Source organism: Sus scrofa, chromosome 1 (assembly GCF_054392235.1).
Source record: "Sus scrofa isolate SSC_HxYL_T2T_F1_AM1 chromosome 1, Sscrofa_HxYL_maternal_Yorkshire_Landrace_v2.0, whole genome shotgun sequence".
Lineage (NCBI taxonomy): Eukaryota > Metazoa > Chordata > Mammalia > Artiodactyla > Suidae > Sus > Sus scrofa.
In genome coordinates, this window is record NC_139383.1 from 280,553,857 (window position 1) to 280,579,184 (window position 25,328).

At 52.5% G+C, this 25,328-nt stretch overlaps 1 long non-coding RNA gene across 1 annotated transcript; it reads right to left on the bottom strand.

The window, feature by feature from the left end:
- Window positions 1-3,977: 3,977 nt before the first annotated feature.
- Window positions 3,978-24,339, bottom strand: LOC110256249 (uncharacterized). The gene is made up of 2 exons (XR_002337587.2): window positions 24,214-24,339; window positions 3,978-7,870 (listed from the first exon to the last, which is right to left on the bottom strand). It is a non-coding gene; the product is annotated as an uncharacterized LOC110256249 (long non-coding RNA).
- Between the last annotated feature and the right edge of the window lie 989 nt (window positions 24,340-25,328).

Genomic DNA, 25,328 nt, shown 5'->3' on the forward strand with positions numbered 1-25,328 from the left:
AGCAGTCTCTAGGTTTAATGCAGTCTCTATCAAAATACCCATGGCATTTTTCACAGAACTAGAACAAATAATCCTAAAATGTATACGGAAACCACAAGAGACCTCAAATTGCCTCGTGGGTTAAGGGTCCGGCTCCGCTATGAGCTGTGGGGTAGATCACGGCTGAGATCCTGCACTGCTGCGGCTGCGGCGCGTGCCGCAGGTGCGGCCCTTTAAAAAAAACAAGAGAAGAGTTCCTGCCGTGGCTCAGCGGTTAACAAACCCAACTAGTATCCACGAGGACGTGGGTTTGATCCCTGGCCTTGCTCAGTGGGTTAAGGATCCAGCATTGCCGTGAGAAAGTCACAGCCATGGCTCAGATCCCACATTGCTGTGACTGTGGCATGGGCCAGCGGCTTTGGCTCCAGTTGGACCCCTAGCCTGGAAACCCCCATATGCTGTGGGTGCCCTAAAAAGACCAAAAAAATTTTTTTTGAAAATAAAATAATAAAAAATAAAGGAGAAAGAAAAGGCAAAAATTCCCTGGCCTTGATCAGTGGGTTAAGGATCTGTGTTGCCATGAGCTGTGGTGTAGGTTACAGACACGGCTCGGATCTGGCGTTGCTGTGACTCTGGCGTAGGCTGACAGCTGTAGCTCCAGTTAGACCCCTGGCCTGGGAACCTCCAATATGCCACGGGTGCAGCCCTAAAATAGACATAAAGACAAAAAAATAAAAAAAGACACATGAAAAGATGCTCAACATTGCTAATCATCATCTTTTTGCAAAGGAGAAATGCAAATCGAAAAGCACAGTATGTCACCTCACACCTGTCAAAATGGCTATCATCAAAAATTCTACAAACAGCAAATAATGGCCAAGATGTGGAGAAATCTCACTGTGGGTGGGGGGATTGTAAATTTCCCACTGTGGAAAACAGTATGGAGATTCCTCAGAAAGCTAAAAATAGAACTACCATATGATCCAGCTCTTCTACTTCTAGGTATATATATATCCAAAGAAAATGGGAAAACGGCTTCAAAAAGATACTTGCATCCCAATGATTATAACAGCATTATTTACAAGAGCCAACATATGGCTAAATGCACATCACAGATGAATGGGTAAAGAAAGATGTGGGGTGTGTGTGAGTGTGTGTGTGTGTGTGTGTGTGTGTGTGTGTGTGATGGAATATTACTTGACCATAAAAAAGAATGAAATTCTGCCATCTGCAACAAAGTGGATGGACCCAAAGAATATTACACTTGGTGAAATAAGTCAAAGACAAGTACTCTATATTATCACTTATATGCGGAATCTAAAAAATAAAACAAAGGTATATAACAAAAAGTCAGACTCACAGATACAGAGAACAAACTAGCGGTTACCAGTGAGGAAAAGGAAGTGGGGAGGGCGAGGTAGAGGCATGGAATTCAAAAACACAAACCACTTTGTATAAAATAAGCAACGAGGATATATAGTATAGCAGAAGGAAATAGAGCCCTTATTTTATAATAACTTTAAATGGAGTATAATCTAGAAAAATATTTAATCACTGTTGTACACCTCAAACTAATGTTAGTTATAATATTAGTTATAATAATACTATACATCAACTATTACTCAATTAAAAAAAAAAGAAAGGACAGCCTTATCGCCATCAGTTTACAGATGAAGAAACTGAATCCTCTGAGGTTAAATGATTGCCTTAGGACATAAGATAAATCGTGACTTTAAAATGGGAACACAGGGAGTTCCCATCGTGGCGCAGTGGTTAACGAATCCGACTAGGAACCATGAGGTTGCGGGTTCGATCCCTGCCCTTGCTCAGTGGGTTAACGATCCGGCTTGGATCCCGCGTTGCTGTGGCTCTGGCGTAGGCTGGCGGCTACAGCTCCGATTAGACCCCTAGCCTGGGAACTTCCATATGTCGCAGGAGCGGCCCAAGAAATGGCAAAAAGACAAAAATAAATAAATAAATAAAATGGGAACACAGAAGTAACTTTTTTCTGTACAATTTCTGATTTGAAGGAGTTCACAAGGTATTATTTATAAATAAAGAAACACCACCACCCCCACCACAAAAAACCAAGCTCATAGCATAGAGGACAGATGGGTAGTTGCCAGAGGCAGGAGCAGGACGTAGCAGAATTGAAGATGGGGGATCAAAAGATACAGCCTTCCAGTCATAAAGTCTTGGGAATGTAATATACAGTGTGGTGACTATCGTTATTAATACTGTATTGCATATCTGAAAGTCACTAAGAGAATAAATCCTAAATGTTCTCATTATGGAAAAAAATCTGTATATATGATGACATGTTAATTAGACTTATTGTGATCATTTTGCAATACACGCAAATATTGAGTCATATTGTACACATGACACTAATATGTTGTATGTCAATTATACTTCAATGAAACAAATTTTAGATATTTAATTTTAAAACTTATTAATACAGCCAATTATCAGTCTTTCCTTTTGTGGTTAGCGCTTTCTGTGCCTCAAGAATATTTGCCTACCCTCCCAAACCCTTTAAAAATGGCTTTGCAATCTATACATTTAATGTGATTCCTATATTATCCATTATATTTTTCGTAGAACTAAAACAAATAACCCTGAAACTTATATGGAACCACAAAAGACCCAGAATTGCCAAAGCAATCTCGAGGAATAAGAACAAAGCAGGAGGCATAACCCTCCCAGACATGAGCCAATGCTGCAAAGGTACAGTAATCAAAAACAGTGTGGTATTGGCACAAAAGCAGGCATATGGATCAATGGAACAAAGAAATAAACCCACACACCTATGATCAATTAATCTTTGACCAAGAGACAAGAATATACAATGGGGAAAAAAACAGTCTCTGCAGAAAATGGTGTTGGGAAAGCTGGGCAGCTACATGTAAACTAATGAAATTAGAACACACCCTCACCCATATACAAAAACGAACTCAAAATGGCTTAAAGACGTAAAAATAAGACCTAACACCATAAGACGCCTAGAAAAGAACACAGGCAAGGAGTTCCCGTCACGGCGCAGTGGTTAACGAATCCGACTAGGAACCATGAGGTTGCAGGTTCAATCCCTGGCCTCGCTCAGCGGGTTAAGGACCCGGCGTTGCCGTGAGCTGTGGTGTGGGTCGCAGATGCAGCTCGGATCCAGCGTTGCTGTGACTCTGGCGCAGGCTGGCAGCTACAGCTCCGATTCGACCCCTAGCCTGGGAACCTCCATATGCTGCGGGAGCAGCCCTAGAAAAGACCAAAAAAAATAGGCAAAATATTCTCCAACATAAATCATATCAATGTTTTCTTAGGTCAGTCTCTCAAGGCAAGAGAAATGAAAGCGAAAATAAACAAATGAGACCTAATCAAAGTTATAAGATTTACACAGCAAGGAAACCATAAATAAAACAAAATGACAACTTATGGACTGGGAGAAAATATTTGCAAATGATGCGACCAATAAGAGCTTAACTTCCAAAGTCCTGAGCATGTTTCTAGACAAAACTGTAATTCAAAAGAGGAACGTACCCCTGTGTGCACAGCGGCACTGTTCACAAGAGCTAAGACACGGAAACAATCTAAATGTTCATCAACGAATGGACAAAGATGTGATAGATAGATAGATATGTGATGGAATATTACTCGACCATAAAAAATAATGAAATAATGCCATTGGCAGCAATATGGATGGACCTAGAGATTATCATACTAAATGAAGTCAAAAAGAGACAGACAAATACCATATGATATTACCTATATATGGGATCTAAAATATGACGCAAATGAATAAATCTACAAAACAGGCTCATAAAGAACAGACTTGTGGTTGCCAAGGGGGAGAGGGGTAGGGGAAGGGAGGATTGGGAATTTGGGATTTGCAGATGAAAGCTAGTATATGTAGGACAAACAAGGTCCTACTGCAGAGCCCAGGGAACGGCATTCAATGTCCTGTGATAAACCATAATGGAAAAGAATACGAAAAAGAACATGTGTGTGTAACTGAATCACTTTACTGTACGGCCGAAATTAACACATTGTAAATCAACCATATGCAAAAGAATTTAAAATATATATATATCACAAATGGCTTTTGCATGCCACTAGTACCATCCCTTGCAAGGGAGTCCTGGAAGATGGGAGAGGAAGGGTCCCTGAAGGAGATGAGACGTGCACTGCGCTTGAACGAAGGTGGGCTGGGATGAAGGATGCTCCGAGGGACGGGCCGACAAATGGAGGGGCGTGTCACATTTGGCCCCACATCCCCAGCACACACCTCTGGGGGACAACGGGGGTCCACGTGATATGTGTTATCACCACAGCCCCGCAGGTGGGGATTCCCCCATTCAGCAGATGTGGAAACTGAGGCTCCGAGAGTGCTCAGAAGCACAGTCAGCCAGAGGGAGCTCAGGGCGTCCAATCCAGCGTTCATGCTGTGCCTGAAGGCAGCCAGGATTCTGTCCACTGGAGACAGTGCCCTGTGAGGGCGACTCATGAGGTCTGACAGACCCAGCACCGCCACCTCCCCTCAAGGCAACCCTAGGGCGCAAGCAGCCATCCAGAACTTTCCAGAGGAGGAACTGAGGTCAGACCCGCCACTTCCTGGGTGCAGGGGTGGCGCAGTGCTGGCCACACCCAGCAGAGGGCATTTGACCACAGGGAGGCTCCAGATGGCCCCTGCTGTGTGGGCAGGAAGAGGGACAGAGGGTCTAAGGAGACCCTGGCCCCCCCAGTGTGGGGCCCCTGGCCTAGCGCACACTGGTGCCCACCCCATCAGTGTTCCACCGCTGGATTTTGCCAGAAAATCCAAGCGCTCCCTGTTTGGAATTTGCTTCCTACGCCACGGCACCCATGAAGGCTTTCTGCTGCGGTAGCGGGCTGCTGTGGGGCTCCACAAGAGGGGCTCCCTAGGGCAGGCTGGTGCTGGGAGAGGGAGGAGGCACTGTGCAGGAGGCAACTCCCCCGCCGCCCCATTCTGAGTCCTCTATTCTCGGTTGGGGGAACCCAGGAGATGTTTGGCACTTGTCTCCTGCCTTTTGTCCCCTGTGTAAGACGGTGGCCATCCTCGCAGCTCCCTTTCGAGGTTGCTGCGTCGGTGGAAAGCGAGGCCCCTTCTCTGCCCGCAGCCGGGGCCGCGGGTTCGCACGCCTGAGTCCGGCCACGCGGGGGCGCTGTGCCGCGCCCGGCCCGGCGCCGGCCCTCGCTGAGCTCTCCGGAGACCCCCACCGCGTGCTGGCGGCTCTCCCGCCTTTCGGAAAAGAAAGCCGAGCTGCACGAGCCCCTCCGACAGCTGAAAATGAATCCATCGGCTCCGCGCTGCGGACATTTGTTTGGACGGAGGCCAGCCCGCAGCGCAAGCCCTCTCAGAGCCCCTCGGAGGTCCCACCCCTGCTGCACCGGCCAGCCTGCGGGAGCGGCCCGCGTGGTCTCTGGACCGCCCCGAGGGAGGACGGCCAGGCCCCGCCAAGCTGGACGAGCTCCGTGATCCGCATCAGCTGGAGGGACCCAAAGCCCCCCAGCTCGGCCCTCCCTCCCCGGTGGGCTTGGACAAGCCACCTCACGGTGGGAGCCTTAACGCCATAAATCGGGGACAGCAACAGTCCCTGCTCTGAAAAGCTGCTGAGAAAGTTAAAAGGTCATGTGTTATTGCTGTCCAGCTTCCAGGCCTTAGGCAAGCCACCTGCACCTTCTGAGCCTCAATTTCCCCAGCCGCAAAATGGGGTAATAAAAGCCCTTCCCTCCCAGGGTCACTGAACCGCAGCGGAGATTACGGCAGCCGCCTGGCACACCCTGAGCTCTCAGTAAATGCAGCCAAAGGCAGGGGTTGTTTGGAGAGCTCTGCAGAGGCCCAGAGTCCCCAGCTCACGCCTGTGCCACAAAGCCCCACATATTGCCTTTTAGGGACCCAGCCGCCCAATTTGGGAGCTGCTGGCTTAGAGCACAGCAGGAGCTCCCCCTCTTTTCAGGTTCCAATTAGGGGCCCACAGGCGCCTGGGCAGGGGGCTGGGAGGCAGTGCCCCCCTCCTCCTGACTGATCTTCGGGGGTCTTCTCCAGTTGAGTCACCAAGCAGAAACACACCGCTTTGACACCATCCAGAAAATGAAAATGTCCCGGGCGGCTAATCCTTCCCTTCCTCTTGGCAACTGAAACCTCCCTGAAACTTAAGCAAGATAGCAACTCAGTGTGAGTGTCCATGATGGAGCCGGCCTGGGGGGACTTTGTGGAACAAAGCGGGGCCTCGGTCAGACCCAGACTCACCAGGGATGCCATGACCCCTGACCTCCCCAGTCCCCATGACAACATGCCTCCAAAACAGGCCCCAACCTGAGAGACCCTCTCGAACCCTGACTTCCTTCCCAGTCCAGGGCTGCAGCCCCTCCTCATTCCCCCACCCCCAAAATATTTGGAATGGTCTTTGCCTGAAATGAGATTAATCCTCAGTTCCCTGACTGTCTTTGGGCATGTGTTTTTATAACCTCCCTTTCAAATGAGAACCATTTGTCCTTTGGAAGCTGGGGAGGCCCAGCCCCAACTGCTGAGCCAGACATCACTGGCACCTGATTGAATGTCAAGGACAGTGCGAGGGGGCAGGGCCGAGGTGCGGGTGGGATGTAAGCAATGATAACCTGTCCTGTGCTGGTCTTCCCCCCCCCCCCCCGGGGCCCTGTCCCCAGCCAGTGGCATCAGCCTGAGGATGCTGGCTCCTGCCCTGCCACTCCCCCGACACCAGCCAAATACTCTTGAGCTGGTAAGCCCTTTAGCCCTTACCCCTCCGAGCCTGACTTTTCTCACCCGTGGGATGGGAGCGCTGGTGGCCCCTCTCTCCCAGGTGATGTGCATAGCCCAGTGCCTGGAAGACCCTAGACCCTGGATGTTTGAGGCGGCGTTTGGTGGGAGAGCAAAACAGCTCCGGCTGGAATCTCCCAGGGGCCTGCACATGTCCATCCTACATGTGTCTCAAGGCTCCTCCCCTCCCAGGCTCACCCCTAGGTTGGTGGAGGGGGGCAGGCATCCTGCATAGAACTCAAGTTGCTGGTGCTTTAATATGGAGAGGGTTGAGTTTATAGGTGCCACCACGCATCTCTCTAATTAACTGAGCCCTCTGTCGGTGGCCGCCTTGCCCAGCCCCATCTCCCCCCCACCATCACCCCCAGTCCTTTTTGAAGTGTGCAAAACCCCCACCCCTTTCCTGCCGCCCCTGCCGGCTGAACCAACTGCAGACCCTACGGGCTCAGCTGGGAGGGATTTATTGGCGGAGAATTTCAATCATGGGTTCTTGGCTCCAACTTGTGGCTTCCCCCAAAATCTCCCCCAGCAGTTTGATACTCGGTGGAACTGAGGCGGGAAGGAGGGCCGGACTGGATGATCTCAGAACTCAGAATTCCCCCCGGGGCCCGTCGGAGAGTTCACAGCCCCTCACTTGGAGGAAGGGAACGCAAAGCGGCAAGAGAGACGAAGGTTCCTGACAAGCCGTGGAGGTACCGGAATCTGTCCACTTTCCAGGAGCTGCTTAGAAACAGTATTTCCACCTTCACACCCCCGCCCCCCGCCCCCAGCACTGACACACTTCCGGGCAGGTGTCTGGGTCTCTGCGGTAGAAGCTGGGGAAAGTCGGGGCTGGGGGGGGGGGGAGCCCCCAACTATAGAATTGGACACCCAAGCCCCAGAGAGGTGCCGTTTTTCTGAAGCCGCAGGCGTTGGCCTCCGTCCGCGGTTTCCCGGCTCAGGAGCCCACGCCCTTCCTCGGGAGCCCAGCCAAGAAGGTCCTGGGACAGAGGGCCCCATGTGCCGCTCATTTTCCTCCCCCTCTGGGCAGGGCCGACTCGTTCCATGCCTCGCAGAGATCTTTGCCGTGATGGATACGCCGGGGCCCCGACTGCCGTGGCCCTGGGGAGAAAAAAACATCGTATGCAGTTTCGCGTAAAGCCTCCCACTTCTCGCTTAATAAGTGCTGAAAGCGGCACAAACAGAGCGACCCCGGGCTCGCCATGACTAACAAGATGACCACATCAGGCAGCCGAGCCGAGGGAGAAGGGAACGCGCCGGCAGGGCGTCCCCGGAGCGCGGTGTCCGATTCCGATTCCCTCCCAGGACGCTCCGCCAGCCGCGCTTTGAAGCCGGGCCGAGGCCGCCGCGGAGCTGGGAGCTGGGAGCTCGTGGGGGCGCGGAGCCGAGGGGGAAGGGCCGGCCCCCCTCCGGCACGATGGGCACAGATCGCCCGAGATAAAGGCACCCCAGCCTCCGCCAGCTTGTGCTGAGTCGCCCTTTTCAAAAGCCCTTTCAGATGGTTTCACTTCTCCGCGCGCGCTTTGTTGAAAGATGTAAAAATTTCAAACCACCGCAGAGTAAACATTTCAAAACTCGCTCTTTTCAAAATCGGTCACATTTTCAAAAATCCCCCGAATTCCATCTCTCCATCCACCCCCCCACCCCCACTCCCACTCCCCTCCGCCCCTTCTTCTGCTCTCTTTGGATTCGAGTGTTTTTCATTAATTTCGAAGCAGTCCAGGTAGAGCTGGTGTTTGCGAGCCGTGTTTTACGGGCGGGAAGTGGCTTTGTTATTTAGGAGATGTTTTAGGTAAGTCAATGTCTTGTCAAAATCAAGCAGGTTTTCTTTATTAGGGTGAAATCGTAATGAACTCATCTGCTTCTAATATTTATAAAGAGAAGAGAGGCCATTAATTCTACTGCTTGTGAATAAAACCATCTGTGATTTCTTTCCATTTGATGGGTTTTGGTTTTAATATACATTTTTCACAAATAAGCGCAGAGATTTTTTGGTGAAAATGTCACATGCAGGATCTCATAAAGAAAGAATGCAACGAGAGGAAAAAAACGAAATGTTTTGTTAGCTAAGTAATTTCTCACCTTGCAGAGTGGGGAACATTTGAGCCAACTTTGGCACATTAGGTGAGAGAATCACCCGGTTCACCGCTAATGCAATCCATGACATGTTACAAGGCGGACCGCGTCCGTTTTGAAGTTTGTTTTCCTTTGGGAATGCCACAGTTCGTTTAACCTAATCTGTCCTGACACTTGAATTATAATATTATGAGCTTCTTCAGGGAAGTAGAACAGTAGTTGCCTGCTTAAAAGCAAAGCAGAAGTTAATAAAGTGGGCAAGATGTCACGGAAAAGGAGCTAATCGAATCACAGTGTCATTCTCTAGAGAAAATACAGTCAAGTTGTATTTTATTTTTTCCCCAGTCGAAATCTTGGACGCCTAATGACACGTTTCTGTCCAGGAAGAAATTTGAACTCCGAAACCGAACTTGATTAAACCCCAAACTGCGAGACCTTGCCCACTGGGACCGCTCGGGGACTTTGACTTCTGGGTGTCAGAGCTTAATTAAAATATTCATCCAGCTGCTCTCCCCTCGCCAAGGGGGCCCAGAGGAATTAAACCAATAAGCCTAATTCTATTAGTTCACCTGCCTGTGTACACAGAGATGCGGAAGACCATTTACGGGTTCGGGGGTGGGGTGGGGGGGGGGGCATCAGACCCACCCTGCAAATCCAGCGTGGGCCACCACCGCAGGAGCGAAACCGTCCCCTAAAGAGTCCCACCGTCACACTCAGGAGTCTCAGCCCCTGGTTCCAAACACACACAGCTATTTTTAAATTCTCGTTCAAGAAAATGAACATGCCAAGCGAGTCGTGGTAAGGACGTGCGGGGGTGTGTTACGCTTTCTGTGTCATTTATCATGACACGTAGCTTTTACTGAATTCTCTCTGCCACTGGGCCCCGACCCTTTTCCACGCTCAAGGAACTCTTCACTTCCACTCTGTGGCGCAAAACCCTTATTACCCCCACTTGACAGATGAGGAAACTGAGGCTCCGAGAGACGAAGTGGCTTGAAGCCCAGACTTCACAGACCAGTTTGAGCTTCTACCCCTTAATACAGGGACGGCTCCCCCTGATGCTTTGATCTTTGCCTTAATTAATTTCTGTTCTCTTTGCCCTACACACACAGTATAAAATTTAGACGGTACAGAGGCTGGAAAGGGGAAAGTCAGCCTCGCTTTCACCCTTCCCAGTCCTGTGGTCCCTTCTACAGGGCAGCCCCTGCGGACACCTTCTAGTATCTCATTCCAGAGTCAAGTCTCATTCCAACACACACATGTATATTTCCTTAAAAAAAAAAAAATGCATGGAGCACAGCAGGTACACTCTTCTGCAGCTTGCTTTTTTCACTTCCTAAGACCTCTTGGAGGTTTCTCCACTCTTGTCCCTTTTCAGACTCCATGGCACAGCACGGGGAACTATATTCACTATCTTCTAATAACCTATCATGGGAAATAATCTGAAAGAGAATAGATATATCCATGCATAACTGAATCACTCTGCTCTACACTTGAAACGACAACATTGTAACCACAATTTTAAAAAAAAGAGTATATATATTTTTTTAAAAGACCACATGCTCTTCAGTAGATGCAGTGGACTGAACCATATGAGACGGTCCACATTCAATCATTTTTGACCAGCAAAAAGTAGCCTCCTAACGTGTTTCTGCCTAGCATCACATTTTTCTACCCGATTTCTTATCATGGATTTTTAGGTGGTTTCCCACCTTTCGCACCTCCAGACAGAGCCAGGCTGCACGTCCCCTCGCACACCGACAGGTACTGTCAGACAGACTCCTAGAAGCGCCAGGACCAGGGCGTAAGTCCAGTCCCTTCCCTTGGCCCAAGGTCTTTGAAATGAAGTGGTCACACTGGCTAATTTTGGAAACCCCTGTGGTCCCCACATTTGGAATTCCACAGCCCATCCAGAGAGAGGACTCGCCACTACCTCATGCCGACGACCACAGCTCTGGCCCAGGGTCCCCCCATCACTGCGGAAACAAATGTTTTCCACCAAACACGAATTCCCTCCCTGCTGGCTGAATCTGTCAGCCAGGGAATGAGACATTTCTCTGTGATCAATACAAATGGAATAGAAATCCGGCCCAGACAGCAGCAAGATGTGGGGGGTTTTTTTTGGTTTCTTTCAATAAGGAGAACTCCAGAGGATATCACATTCCTATGACGACAGCTGACAGACCTGGATTTTTAGTGTCAGAACCTGTTTAATGGGAAGGTCTGCAGCGAGGGCCTTGGCCAAGCGCTGGGTGGGTGTCGGGGGCCAGAATCGAGCTGGCCCTTCCAGGCTGCTGCAGGAACCAGCCGCCGCCCCGGCCCACCGCCTGGCCTCGGCCCCTGCAGGCCACCTGTTCACAAAGGCGGCTGCATTTGCCAGCTGGGCTGCTGTGGAAGAGTCGGCGTGGCCGGCCAGCCGGCCGGAGGTGATCTACCGCCACGGACCTGGTTATTTACGGCTCGCTTGTGGTCCCGGACAACTGGGCGTCTCTGGGATGAGGGCAGTTTGCCTTCAACAGGACCAGATACCTGGGCAGAGGTGGCAGTGAACGTAAGCAACCGTTCTGATGGTCTCTTTCCTTGTCATAGATTCATCTGGTTGACAGAGCGACGCAGAGAGGCACCTTGAGTTGGTTACCAGTCGAAAAGGCTTGAGAACGGCCAGCTACAAACGGTCTAGCACAAACTAGAATGTTCGCAAAACGCAAGTCTTGCCCAAAGAAACTAGATGCCTCCAAGATCCGTCTCTCGAGTCCTCTGCCTCTTTTAAAACTATCTGCTGGTGCAGATCTGAGCTGAGAAAGACGGCAGAGACAGGAAAACAGCTGGCCTTTAAGGGAGACGGGATCGGCAGTGATTTATTTCAAGGATTTGATATTTTAAGTTATTGTTGTTGTGTGTGTGTGCGCAATAAATCATGTTTTAAAGTAACTGTTAATAGAGTGTTTTATTCTTTAAAAATACTCATTCTTTTTTTTTTTCCCCCTTTCAAGCAGATGGGGTTGTTTCTTGTAGCTGAATTTTCAGGTTTTGCTAAGCGACAGGACAGTAAGAAAGAATGTGTTGATAAATTTTTCCACTGGGAACTGTTGCCACCTGAATTTATCATCCAGAAAAGGTCTTGCCCTTAAAATACATAAATAAATAATAAAAAAAAATTAGAGGAGGAGAAGAAGAGGAGCCTTAGATGGTATCGTTCAAAACCACTTTGAATTTATGTAAATGTGTTTAGTCCTTCAGCTTTTGAACCACTGGATTCCCATTGAGGAATTTTAAATACCATGCTAGGCGCTCCGAGTTTCAAAAGGCGACTCTCCAAGCCGAGCCGCATCTACCAAAGCTCTTAAAACCAGGCACAGAGGTTCCCCCCCAAGGAAGGTCGTGGGGGATGATTACACCACTCCTTTGTGTGGCACAATATCGCCCCGCGCGTGGGCACTCTCGGACCCTGCGCTGAAAGGAGCCGACTGGGCCGTGGCTTAAAACTAATCTCGTCCCGGCTCCCTGGCAAGAGGTCAGGAAGCGAGCCATTGAGCCCCTGCTCTCCGGCAAGATCTGAAGGGCTTGGCGAATATAACAAGTTGTAAGAGGGCGGGGGGCCGGGGGGGAGAGGGAGAGAAAAAGAATAAAAGCAAAATTAAATTTTTACAATTAAGTCTAGTCCCTTCTTTTTTCATTTCGTTAATTTCCAGCCGCTCACGTTTATTGCACATTAATTATGCATACAGCTTTTGTGCGACTTAAAACGTGAAGAATGCAATCCTTATCCTTTTATGGAGGATCCGGCTGCCAGGCTGGAGGTCTCGCCAGAGAAGCCTCAGGTCAGATGGGGCAGGAGCTGCCAACAGCCAGCGGCCCTGGACACCCCGCCCCATCCAGGGCTCTGATCCCCCACCTCAACTTTCTTAAAGTCCGTTCCTCCAGCAGGGGTGGCGAGCAGGGGCCTCAGAGGGTTGGCTGGCTGTGTTTCTGGGCCAAACCTGGGGAAAGGACCCCAGACTCGCCCCTGAACAGCCCCACTCAGCTTGTCTCGACAAACATCTATGTTCAAACCCACAGGCCAGGCCTGGGAGCTCAAACAGAAGGTGACAAACAAAGGGTGTTGGGGTCCATTTCCTCCCTCCAGGTCCCCACCCTCACTTGCCAAAGGAAGCGGAGGAGAAACAGCCCAAGGTGGGAGGGTTAAGGGGCCTGGGAGACGCTTCCCCAGGTCCCACTCACCTCCACCCCAGCCTCAGGGCCCCCACAGGGGGGCCTCAGGAAGGGATTGGCAGGTGGCCCTCTGCCAGCATGCTGTGTGACACCAGACAGGGCCAGAGCCTCTCTGTGCCCCTGTCTCAGGACCTGCATGGAAGCCCCTCTGGATGCCGACAGGCCCTGTGCCTCTTTTCCTGCCTCCTTTCTGGCCTCCCAGCCTGGGACCAACCCCCATCAAAGAGGAGCCCACCACCCAAGCAGAGATGGGGACATAATCACTCGGTTATGTCCCCAGGGTGGGGGGGGCACAGGAGTCCCTTCACCAGCTGACCAGACTTGGGCCAAGAGCACAGATCCAAGGGCCCCAAGGGCCTGATTCTAGGAGCGGGAGACCACATTTGGCCTGGACCCTCCGGCTCTGCTCAGAATGGGGGACTCCCTGCGTTCTCAGGAGCCTATGCTTCCTCCTCAGCCTGAGGCCAGCTGCCAGGTCACCTCAAGGGCACCAGCGCCCATCCTGAGCCAGGGAGGCAGGGCAGTCCCCCTGTTTCCTGAATGGGTTCTAAGCAGACACACTTGAGACCCTAGCCTAGCCCTACCCTCACTGCTGGGCAACGTGGGGCTCCCTGTCTGACCCCAGATTCCTCATCTGAAAGTGGGGATCAGCCTGGATACAAGGTAGCCCTGGGGTTGGGTGGAATACAACCTCCAAAGTGCCCAGCCAAGGGTGAGCACCCAGGAAACAGGCGCTCACAGCATCCCCAGGGCGTGCAGTGGAGACCCCCATCTCACAGGTGAAGAGGCTTTTGGAGAGAAGCCCGCCTTGCCAGGCTTCTCTCCAAAAGCCTCAGTGGCAGGGCCTGCTGTGTGACAGCTCCCAGTGTCCTCCTCCTGGTCCCCCTGCCCTCGGCTCACGAGGGGCTGGGACCCCCACCCCTTCTCCATCCCCTGCCGGTGGGGAGGAGGCGAGAGAAGAGGAAACACACCCTCAGTCCTCTCTCCCCTGATGGCTTTTGTAGCAGATTTGCCAGAGGCTGTCTACACCCGCAGGAAGGGAGGCCTGGCACGTGGGCTCTTATCCCTGGTCCCTCCACCCACACCCACAAACCAGCTACCAAGCCGGCTGGGGAACAAAGGCTGCTGCAAAGGCCTAGCTGAGAGGCCCCGCAAACGGGGCCGGGCAGCGAGCGGCCCCTGTTGCACAGGCCTCAGGAGGTCAGCACGGGGCCCAGGACAGGCACCCACAGGTCATACCAGTCCCCTGATCTGCCCATGGGAGGGGGCTTTGAGCCTGGGCTGCCTCCTCCTTTTCTGTTGTTTTAATAAAAACTGCGCGCTGCCGATGGTCCTGATACCCTGGAAACCGGGGCTCCCGCCCCTCTCTTCTGGCATCCCCACCCCATCCGGCAGGAGCTCTATGACAAAGTTTAAAATCAAATTGTCATCATAAAGAAGTCAGCCGTGCATACTAATAAACAACACGCTTAACATTTATGACTCTGCCTTCTGACAAACTAAAATGTGAAAACATGCCAAGATTCGGGTTTCATAAAACAATTTTTCATCAAGTTCTCTCCTTTGACAAAATGCCCCCGTTGCATGCCTGTGCTGGCGGGACCCACGGCAAACACACAGCAGCCTTTCCCCAAACGGGGCCTTGGGTCTGACACTCCCAAGGGTCTTTGGCTTTCTTAGACTTTGATTGACAAGCTTCTGGCTCTCCCAGGGAGCGCCCGGGGATTGGGGGTAGGGTGGGGTGGGGGAACACAGTCTTGCTCTGAAAAGGAACCTTACAAAGCTGCCGGGCATGAGTACCAAAACCCCACTTTTTTGTCTTTTTTTTTTTTTGGATTTTTAGGGCCACACCCGCAGCATGTGCAGGTTCTCAGCTAGGGGTCTAATGGGAGCTATAGCCACCAGCCTACACCACAGCCACAGCCACGCCGGATCCTTAACCCAATGAGCGAGGCCAGGGATCAAACCCGCAACCTCATGGTTCTACTGCGCAACAACGGGAACTCCCAAACCCCGCCTTTTTTTGGGGGGGTAAAATAAACAGAAAATATACCATCTTAACCATTTTTAAGTGTGCAATTCAGTGGCCTCAAGGACGTTCATGCGGTCATGGAGCCACCGCCGCCCTCCATCTCCAGAACCCTTCTCATCTTGCAAAACTGAAATCCTCTCCCCATCAAACAACAGCTCCCCATCTGCCCCTCACGCCAGCCCCTGGCAACCACCATGCTACTTTCTGGCTCTCTGACTGCCCTAAGTAGCTCACCTAAGTGACATCATATAGTCATTGTCCTTTTGCGACAGGCTTCTTGCACCAAGCTAATGTCCTCCAGGTTTCCTCCAGGGTGTAGCCTGTGCCAGGCTTTCCTCCCTTTTTACGGCTGAATACTATTCCGTCGTACCAGCTGCTCCTAACAGTGCACGGGTAGCAGCCACCCACGAGGAGACAAGCGCTCCCCCGTCGGTGGAGGAAAAGGAAGGGGCTTCCCTCAGAGCACCCTGGGAGGACCCGAATGCCTTCATCCCAGCTCGGTTTCAATGGTCCAGAGGGATTTAGAGTCAACCCAGGTCTCATGGAAGTTCAAACAGCTCCAGTCTGTCTGCCAGGCAAGCTTGCCTCTCCCCAGCCCCTCCCCCTGACCAGCGGGCCAGGACAGAGCTGGGAGAACAGGCCCCTCTGTATTCCGGCATAAGGATGGGCTCTGGCCAGGGATGCAGTCAATCAACAAACACCTGGAAAGAACGCCCAGTGTGCCAGGGTTCTGCTGTCATGGATACTCCTGCAGTGTGGCCCTGGGCGGAGGTTGAAACCAAAGGAAGCTTTTTTTTTTTTTTTGGTCTTTTTAGGGCCACACCTGTGGCACATGGAAGATCCCAGGCTAGGGGTCGAATCAGAGCTGTTGTTGCCAGCCTATGCCACAGCCATGGCAACACCAGATCCTTAACCCTCGGAGCGCAGCCAGGGATTGAACCCGCATCCTCATGGATACTAATTGGGTTCGTTACCACTGAGCCATGATGGAAACTCCCCAAAGGAAGCTTTTAAAATAATAATACTCTACCAGGCCTTTTGTTTTTCTGAAGTACCAGCACTTGTGTTTTGAGTAATTATCAAAATCCCTCTCAAATTACTGTTAATTTTCTTCAAATGGCAAAGGTGTTATGGTTACAGAGGCGAAGGGCCTTATTCTCAGAAAATGCACATCAAAGTATTGAGGGATGACGTACGGAATTTTCTTTCAAACATATAACAAAACCATTCATAGCTGTGTACACATGCAAATAAAGCAGGTACAGTGAAATGTTGGCATGCTGGATCTAGGCAGTCAGTATGTGGCTGTTCCTTGCTCTAATCTCTCATCTCCTCTCTGTATTTGAATATGTTTATTTAAGTCGGGGGCCACGCTTTGCGCTCAGCTTTCTTGCTATTTCCCTCTGCAGCCTCTTACCACAAATGTGACCCAGAGGTCCAAGGGGGCATGTCAACGATGGCTGGGACACAGAGAGAACATTCTACCAGGGGTGCGAGCAGGAATACTCAGCTCTCTGTTTCCTAACGGAGGGGACACGTGGCTCTGCCCACAAGCTGCTGGTCCAGATGGGAGCACAAAGCAGCACAAGTGCCACTGCCATCCCCAGGCCACCCCCCCCCCCCAGGGACCGTGGGAGGGCTGCCACCAGTATGAGGATCTGTCCCCAGCTCTGGCTCAGGGCGTGACCGTCCTCCAGGGCATCCCAGTCCATGGTGCGGTGTGTAGCCCAGAATCCATTGCTAATCAGAGTCAGAAACCCTCACCCTGAGCTCAAGAGCTTGCATCCCCAAACTGGCTGTTGTGCCCCCAGGGCCAGCCCAGAGCCTGGCACAGCGTGGGTTCCTGATGGAATGAGCCAAAGCTTATGACCAAAGTTCTTGCATCATAAGTTAGACTAAAATTAAGGTCCCTCCTCAGAGCCCAGCTGGCTGGAGGTCAAGGGCAGATGGCCCGGGGGACGGGGGATGGGGCACACCTGTCTCCTGCGCAACAGCAGCTGAGGGAGAGCGGGCGGCGAGGCCTGAGGAGCCCCGATAGGAAGCCTCAAGGGCAGGCAGCTGGGATGGGGCAGCCAGGCCGCAATGGGGCGGGGGGGGGGCAGGCCACCAGGCCGGGGGCGCGTCTGACCCCGCAGAGCCAGGAGGCCAGGTGAGCCTCTCTGCGGCTGCCTTGGAAAGCAGGACTCTCAAGAGAAGGCTCCAGGAGGGGACAGCCTCTCTCTGGCCACTCACCCTCTGCCAGCCAGAAGGGGGGGCCTCCCTCCCTGACCAGGAGGAGCCACCTGAGAGGGTGTTTCGTTTTCATCATCAGAGATCAAAGACGAGTCCTATTGGGCTGGGGGTTCCCCCCGGGGGCCAGCAGGTGGCCGAGAAGGGCTCAAGGCCCTCTCCTCTCCTCCTGCTCCAGGGTGCCTGGCTCAAGGCCCACCCCTTCCAGGGCCACTGCTCAGGGCAGACCCCTGGGGGAGGCGCGGCCTCGGAGCTGGGGTCTTGCTGATGCAGTGGCTGTCGTCTTCCTGAAAGCCCAGTCCCGGGTAAGGAGAAACGAGACCCGTGGGTAAGAGCTGGGCTGTGGATGACAGATCCAGTCCCCGCTTGCCTCGGACCAGTACCCACCTCGCCCAGAGCCTCCTCTTGCCCCTCCATAAAAGGGGCACGGTATCATCCTTGTCAAACACTCGGCTTGGTCCCTGGCAGAGCGAGGGCTCAGGAAGCAGGCAGCGTTGTCCTCTTTGCTGCCGCTGCTGTCACTGACCCGTGTCCACTCACGATGCCAGCGCCCCCCGCCCCACCCCTGTGAGGGCTGTGCTTTGCTAAGGTGGACTTTAGGTGATTTTTACACTGGGGGCCAGCAGGCCGGGCGAGACTGGTACGTAGGTCTAAATATGGAGCCCAGCCGAGCCCCCTCCTCGTCCATCACCCGTGGCCAGGGCCAGCATCCCCATTCCAGGCCCGCCGCCTCCCTGCCCTCCCCAGGAGGTGGGTTGGCCTGTATCCCCCCTCCCCTTCCCCGCCATCCCCCACCCCCAGGACAGAGGCCAGAGACTTTGGCCCCCTCTGTCATGAAAGAGCAAAACCACCACAGGGTTCAAAAGGAAAAGAGGCAAACGTGGTAACTCGACCCAGACGGTCCATCCGCTTTATCAAAGCTGAGTCAGGGAGCAGTATTCCCACCAGGAGAGGCCGCAGCCTCATTAGGGAGCTCTGAGGACGATGAAAAAGCCCGGCCCAGCGCGCATCCCTGGGACAATTAGGCCTTGTCCCCCTGCTTTCAAAGGCTCTGTGTGTGTGTGTGTGTGTGCACGCGCGCGCGTGTGCACACCAGCTGTCTTTTTGATTGTCTCTCCCTTCCCTTTGCACCTACCCGCTCACCCCTCCCAACTCCAAGTGACTCAGTGAGTCACCCTTGGTCCATCCTCTGCCCTCCGGGGCATCCACAGATGTTCCAGACCAGAAAAGAACTTCACCCAGACACCCAGCTCAGCTGAAAGATAGGGATGGTGCCATCACCTCCTCCGGTTCCTCCTCCTCAACTCCAGCCCTCCCATCGCGGGGACAGAATGCAAACAATTCCCCCAGAGCAAATCCCGGCTCCGGTTTCCGGATGCCTCCGTCCAGGCAGCGGCGGTCTGAGCCTGAGCGGAGATTCTTCTCCAGATCCCCACAAGCACCTCCCCTCCTTCCCCTGGAATGTTCCTTACCCACGGCAGGAGTCACACACAAGGATAGCAACATGGTTCTCTGGGCCCGGGATGCTGTCCGGGTCTCGGTTTGAGAGGCATCCTGCTTGGGGTGGGGGGGGGACGCGGATGCATATCGGGAAGGGCACCCCAAACGGACCCAGGCCCCGAGCGCAACACCGGCCTGCCCAGTCCTGCCCGGCCTGCTGGCACCATGGAAGTCTCCCTTAACCAACAATGCCACTTGTGAGATGCCGATTCCGACATCAGGCAATTATTTGAGGAGATCAGCACGTTGCTTTAAGTGAGAAGGCAAATTCTAGATGCTTGTTTGTGTCATAACAGCAGAGGAAGCGGGTGCAATATTTGTGAAATTAGAAACAGCCTCGGGTCTCGGGCCCGCGCTGATGGCACTCGGGTATTAATCCATTAAGGCAATCAAAAGAGCTTAAATAAAGTCTGAAGCCTGCAATATACATGTCCATGAACAAGCAGTAAAACTTCCTGAAAAGGTGATTTCAAAGCCATATTGCCCACGCTTGGCAAATTGCATATTTAATTATTTTGTCAGTCCCCCTCGCTCCTCTAATCTTTGGGGAAAATGCCTTTGGACATACGAAACCAGTTAGGATAATTAAGGTACGATGGAATTAGGTGTTGGCTGATTTCTCGGAAAGATGGCATCCTCGAGCCTGGTATGAGATGTGTGCAGACCCCAAAAGGCAGTAACGCTGGTAATGTCTGCCTTTCTATAGAAAGATCAAAGGTCTTTTGCCCCTTTCAAGATGTTTGTAGAATTTGTTTGCCAATTATCCCACATTTGCGCACTGGGACATCCTAGTTAACTCTTTGATGGCACCTCTGGAATTGGGCCGTAATTGACATCAAGCCGCACCTCCCGCCTCAAGGCTCGGGGCCAAGATTCCAATCTGAGGTCTAGGATCCCAGAGGGAAGAGGATGGATGGATGGAAGGTGGAAAGCGGGTATGGGCTGAGGTTTGGGTCCCTTAGTTTCAGCAGGATCCATGCTCAGCAAAGCAGGACTCTCTCCCCATTATTCAGTCTTGACAGACGGAGCGTGGGTAAACTCCCCCGCTCTCATTCTGCGGTGATTTGGGGCCAGGATTTTGTCTTCACAAAATCTCACCATCTTAAGAGCAGAGCCGGCCTTTGAAAACCATTCGGGAAAGGAAATACACTGAATACATTACTTCCCCACATTAAAATATTTCTCCTGGTCTGGGAAGAGCCTCTTTTTTAAGCCATCACATATTTGGAAAAAGGGAGAAAAAGCCGTCAAGATGTGATGTTTTTAGTTCTGGCATCTCAAGATGAAATGTGATTAGGATAGGACGCCAAGGCATTAAGCCATATGTCAAAAGTTTTAACAAAAATCTAATATAAAGACCTTTCTTAGCCTGTGTTTTACTTGTTTCCTTTTTTCGTGTTCTGTTGCTCTTCCTCGACTCTGCAAATATTTTTCCCTGATTGCTTAGTTCAGATAATGTCTTTCACATCTTTGTGGTTAGTTTAAGAAAGAGAGGGAATGGGAAAAGAAAGAAAAGACTTTTCTAGCTCTCTTCATATGCAAAGGCAGTGGCTCTTTCGGAAATAATTTTTTGAAGGGGACCTCAACAATTTGAAAAATGAAGTACCATTGATCCTGGGCATTCTATTCCGAGAGCTGCCCCAAGAAAACGTAGCTGGTGTTTTGTCTTTTTCTTTCTTTCTGTTTTACGTCTTGAAAATCCACCTGTATCCTCTAGCGAGTTTTTAAATCAATTGAGGAGGTGAGCTTCCAGAAGCATCGAAGGGAAAGCCTGCCCTTACGCTGTCAGCTGTTTTCCATGTTCCTTCAGAGAAACCAGAGATCACAGAAGCAGCTCAGACTCTGCTGCACCTTCCACTAACAAGGAGCTCCAAACGCCTCATTTCCCCGAGAAACAAGTCCACCACTGCGACGGCACCCGCCACGCCCCCGCCAAAAATATACACCCAAAGAAAAAATATCGCAAGAAAATGTGTCTTCTCTTTTTTGCAACAATAAAGGAAGAATTATGACCTCTGGCATCTCCAAATTGTGAGAGCAGAGCCTCCAACCCGGGTTCCCGCTGCCAGAGAAGAGCCTGGAAAATTCTCCCCAGGAGGGAAGAGGTCCTGGGCGGAGCTGCCAGCAAATAAAAAATAAAAATTAAAATAGCAAATAAAAATACCAGACGCAATTTTCAACTGGAATTTCAGGTAAACAAGGAATTTTTTTTTTTTAGTATAAATATGTCCCAAATATTTCATTGGACATACTTATAGTAAAAAATGATGCCCTGGAGTTCCCGTCGTGGCGTAGCAGAAATGAATTTGACTAGGAACCATGAGGTTGTCGGTTCCATCCCTGGCCTCGCTCAGTGAGCTAAGGATCCGGCGTTGCCGTGAGCTGTGTCGCGGGTTGCAGATGTGGCTCGGATCCCACATGGCTGAGGCTGTGGTGTAGGCTGGCGGCTACAGCTCCGTTTCGACCCCTAGGCTGGGAACCTCCGCATGCCGTGGGTGTGGCCCTAAAAAGTAAAAATGCCCTATTATCTGAAATTCCAGTTGAATGGAGCGCCCTGTATTTGATCCGACAATCCTGGCCGAGCTGAGAAGGGGCAGGCTAGTTTTCCAGCCAGAAGCGAATCAAATCCATCAAGAAAACAGGGCTTTGGGTTGGGCTGGAACAGTGCTTGGACACTGTGGTCTTGCTGGGACCCCAGAGCCCGGTCCCCTCCTCTCTCTGCACCCCAGGTTTCCTATCAGGATTTGGGGGTTGCTTTCAGGTCGGAGGTTTGCCGGAAGGAATGAAGAAGCAGACCAGCTCTGCACCAGCCCTAAGCATGGTTTCCTGGGTCTCGCCCGGTCCTCCCTTCCCGAGCCCCCCAAGTCAGTGGCCTTGTCCACTATCTGAGGGAGGAAGTGTCACGCTGGGTCACCCAACGAGCAGAGCCTGTGCTTAAGGCACCAGCTGAACACACGCACCTGGAGGTTTTAGCTGGTTTTAAAGCACCAAAGTATTCACTGTGCAAACCTAACACAGTCTTCACAGTTCAGCACTTCATAGTTTATTTCGATGAGCTACGGGGTTGGAAGTATCAGGATGTTTGGGGGGGCTTTAGCCATCAAAGGTCTTGTCTTCTGGGACTGGCTGTCCCCAGGCTGTGTGGACCCAGGCCTCCGAGATGTGGGCTCCCCAGAACCCTGACTGTTCAGTGAGCTTGGGGAGATGGGCTCAGAGGCTCCCGGCCAAGGCTTGAAACCCCTGAGCGCTGGCCCTGCGGGAGCGGTGTGCCTTCCGGTCCATGACGCAGGGCAGGGTGGATTAATTTCCATCACGTCCACAGGGGAGGCGGGCACAGGCTAACTCTGAGATCCGGCTTTCTCTGACTCCCAGTGAGGAGCCGCCGAGGCCGTCCTATTTCTTACGGCTCCTCAGAGCCCAACGGACTGCCCTCGGCCAGTCCTTTCTCCCATCCCTCTAATTCTCTCCTGCTGTAGACGCCCTTCTTGTTCTCGTGGGCCTCCAGGGAGACAGAGAACAGCTGGTCAGCATCTGGTCCTCTCCATTAGCTGGGGCCTCTGCCCCCTGGGCCTTCCGCTCCCCGGGGGGAATAATCCCGCTTCCTCTAACCTTTCGGCTGGGTCCCGTGCTCCGGGCCTTTCATCATGTCCACTGCGGCCTCTGGAGCCGCTCTGGGCTCCCTGGCCCTCCTATGGCTTCTGCTGGGCTGGGCCAGGCGGACCAGCAGGGGTCAGGGCAGAGAGTGAATGACCCTCCCTCCTGCCAGCGCAGGGAAGTGGGGGTGGGGGCAGCCGTGTCTGGGGGAAGGAGGCAGAGGTCAGGGCCCCGCCAGGTTCCCCGGCTGCCAGGTGAGGCTCAAGCTTGTTATCTGGAAACTGCCTCCTTGAAGCTTTGATGGGAAGAGGCCCGCAGGTGAGACAGGTACCATCCTGCTTCTGCTCCCAAACTCTCTTCCCCCATTGGGTGGCTTCGGGTCAGTAGCCTCACTTCTTTAACCAAGCTTCCTCGCACATAACGGGGTAGTGGTGATTCCAGAGACAAGCCCCCCCCCCCCGCCCCCCGCCCAAGTGCTTGGCCCTGACCCGCAGCGAGAGCTCAGGATGGGTATTCTCAGGGGAGCTGCCCCCACAACGGTATCATTGTCATCAGCCATCATCCCAGACCAAAAAGTGCATATCCTGCGGCTGTACGCCCCCCCCACCCACCACCCTGGACCTGTGGGATTCTGCCGCGGCCCCTGGTCAGGAAGGAGGGGCCTGCAAATATGGTTGGGATGACCCGTTGCTCCTTAGTGCTTCCAGAGACACCTCTGTGGCTCCAGTGTGGTGTCTCTGCAGGCCCTGTGGTCCCAGGAGGGCCCCCTCTCCCTAGTGGGGATGCTTCCCTGGGGCGGGGCTGCGGGCCCCAAGCCGGTCTGGGCACTGAGTGGGCAAAGCCAGTGGGGCTGAACTCCAACGCTCAGCATTTACAGATCTGAATTAAAAAACCAAGCTCACGGTAGCTCTCAGACACAGCTCGGACAGACCTCGGGGCATGTCCCCCAGGAACCCACCACTGTGGAGGTGACCCACAAATGCTGGTGGTTAAGCATCCACAAGCAACACATGCTTTTTGATTGAGAGCTGAGCCCAGCACCCCAACCTCTGGCTCTCAGAGGCACCTGGTCCTAGAAGGGGCTGCAGAGCCGTGTCAGATGATCTGAGGTCCCCCCACCCTTCTCCCCCTCCCCCAGGCCTGAGAGCCCCCAAGAGCCAAGGGCTGCCTCTCCAGCTCACATGGAGGTTAAGAAAGAGCCACTGGCCACAGGGGCCCCAGCCCCTCTGGCCACATGTCATCATACCCAGCACCTACCTAGCAATTAATTTGGTGATCGGGACTTGGAAAGAATCCCGGAGACCAGAGAGATATTTATTACATACAAACTTCTAATTAACTTCGCGGAAGGCTGATGAAAACTGCTCCTTAAATAATCATTTTTTCCCTAGTATCTTCCTAGCAATTACTTTTAACATCCCGAAAATGGCCCTGAAGATATGCAAAACACATTTCCTATGAATCACACTTGAGAGAGGCAAGCTCTCCTTTCTCTCCATCCCAGCGAGGAAGAAAACGGGGAGCCAAATGTATTGATCATCACACTGCCGCTGCGGATCCCAACAGGGGTGAGGCCCCCACAGCAAACAAGGAAAGGAAACCAAGCCATCAACCAAAGAACATGCCTTCAACCTCTTTGTGTGTTGGCCACGGCCACCAAGGTGTGTTGGTTCCAGGGCGGACCCCTCCTGGGGACAAGGGGCGGCAAGGCGCGGACCCCCCCTGCCCCGGGCCCCCCCACACCCCCACCCCAGGTTCTGTGAGTGGCTCAGGATGGAGTTTAGGGTTGGGAAGAACTTACCTGTGGGTGATGGAGGGCAGGTTGGTCTCTGGAGCTGACGGCGGCGGCGGGGCTGGCCCGGGGAAGGTGGAGACGCTGCGGGTGGAGGCCCTCTGTGGACAGGTGCATGAGCCCATCTCTCTCCCCGGCTACCTGCGGTTTAGAGGACGTTTATGAGAAGCCCACGCAATCTCATGAAGCACCTGCAGGCAATAAAACCCCTCCCATGTGTGAGGCCTTGAGGAAATTAACGGCTCCTCCCTGGGGATGCATATTTTGTGAAGATGTTTATTACAGATGAAGTGCTCCCGGGGTGGAACATTAACAAGTTGTAGAGTGATAAAAGGATTTTTATCCTTTTGCAGTGACAGAAGTAGGAAGACAGCTTTAACAGAACCTATAAAAGACCCACTTCCTAATGAATTTTCTTAACTCTTTATTATTAGGGTCAGCTGAGTGGCGTCGGGGTCCTTGGACGGCTGGACCGCTGGCCAAGGGGGTGGGGTGGGGCCGAATGGGGGCCCCGGGGCCTGGATGCTGGACAGAGGATGCACGAGAAGGACGTGGGTTGGAATTCCAGGCACAGAAAGCCAAGCGAGGGGCCGGGGGCCGGGGGAATGCTTTCTTCCCCAGGAAACTCGTTTGGAGCCCCCTCCAGGTGATGGGGGTGAGTCAGGCCAAAAAGCAGGTTCCAAGGCCCTCTTTTTAACCCCCTATTCGCCACTCCAGCCTGCAGGCCATTACCGAGATGAAAGCCCAGAGAATGCCTTTGGACCACGACTGCGGAATCTAATTGAATTATATGAATGCAGTTAAACGTCTGCTTCAGAGAGGCAGGGCTCACTTTCAAGACTGGATGCTTCAGGAGTTAATGGGCTATTTGAACAATATAGGCCAAGAGCCGAACACAGGTGGGCTGTGTTAATAACTTTATTTAGACCCGCTTTTTTTTTTTTCCCTTTGAGGCGCACAAGCCTTCCATTAATGCATTCATTAGAGTTTATGGCTGGGCTCTGGTTTTCTCCTAATGACACTGTCCAGACCCGGCTCCCCAGCTAATTGAGGCCAGCTGCCCGGCTGCCCCGCCCCAGCCTTGGGACCCAGTGTCACCGGGATTAGCTGCTGGGGCTGGAGCT